The sequence below is a fragment of the Triticum aestivum genome, unplaced genomic scaffold, assembly GCF_018294505.1.
Source record: "Triticum aestivum cultivar Chinese Spring unplaced genomic scaffold, IWGSC CS RefSeq v2.1 scaffold84142, whole genome shotgun sequence".
NCBI lineage: Eukaryota > Viridiplantae > Streptophyta > Magnoliopsida > Poales > Poaceae > Triticum > Triticum aestivum.
The window spans coordinates 1-869 of NW_025298995.1; the positions used below are offsets into that span (position 1 = coordinate 1).

Genomic DNA, 869 nt, shown 5'->3' on the forward strand with positions numbered 1-869 from the left:
CGTTTTGTTTTGCAAGCGGCGCGAAAAAAATTTAAAAGGGAATGCAACACGAGGACTTTCCAGGAGGTCACCCATCCTAGTACTACTCTCGCCCAAGCACGCTTAACTTCGGAGTTCTGATGGGATCCGGTGCTTTAGTGCTGGTATGATCGCATCCGACATGTTACCCCGGTCTTCGTCCCTTATCCTTGCCCCTCCCAGCTCCACTACAAAGACGATTGCACATTGCTTTGGCCGCTCCCTCTCAACTACGGAGACGAGTTTAACGCGGTTTCCACCCCTCCCTCTCAACCGCACCAGTGCACGCTTGCCGCGCCACAACGCCGACGCTGGACCCGTGAATCGTGAGCACCCAGCTATGACTTACCGCACTCATGCAAAATAATAAAACACGATAAATATATTACTTACACGTACGTTTTGTTTTGCAAGCGGCGCGAAAAAAATTAAAAAGGGAATGCAACACGAGGACTTCCCAGGAGGTCACCCATCATAGTACTACTCTCGCCCAAGCACACTTAACTTCGTAGTTCTGATGGGATCCGGTGCTTTAGTGCTGGTATGATCGCATCCGACATGTTACCCCGGTCTTCGTCCCTTATCCTTGCCCCTCCCAGCTCCACTACAAAGACGATTGCACATTGCTTTGGCCGCTCCCTCTCAACTACGGAGACGAGTTTAACGCGGTTTCCACCCCTCCCTCTCAACCGCACCAGTGCACGCTTGCCGCGCCACAACGCCGACGCTGGACCCGTGAATCGTGAGCACCCAGCTATGACTTACCGCACTCGTGCAAAATAATAAAACACGGTAAATATATTACTTACACGTGCGTTTTGTTTTGCAAGCGGCGCGAAAAAAATTAAAAA

General features: G+C 50.9%; 2 non-coding genes across 2 annotated transcripts; both read right to left on the reverse strand.

The window, feature by feature from the left end:
* Positions 1-38: 38 nt before the first annotated feature.
* On the reverse strand, positions 39-157 carry LOC123179188 (5S ribosomal RNA). The gene has a single exon (XR_006490172.1). It is a non-coding gene; the product is annotated as a 5S ribosomal RNA (ribosomal RNA).
* A 297-nt stretch (positions 158-454) lies between these two features.
* On the reverse strand, positions 455-573 carry LOC123179189 (5S ribosomal RNA). The gene has a single exon (XR_006490173.1). It is a non-coding gene; the product is annotated as a 5S ribosomal RNA (ribosomal RNA).
* Positions 574-869: the final 296 nt, after the last annotated feature.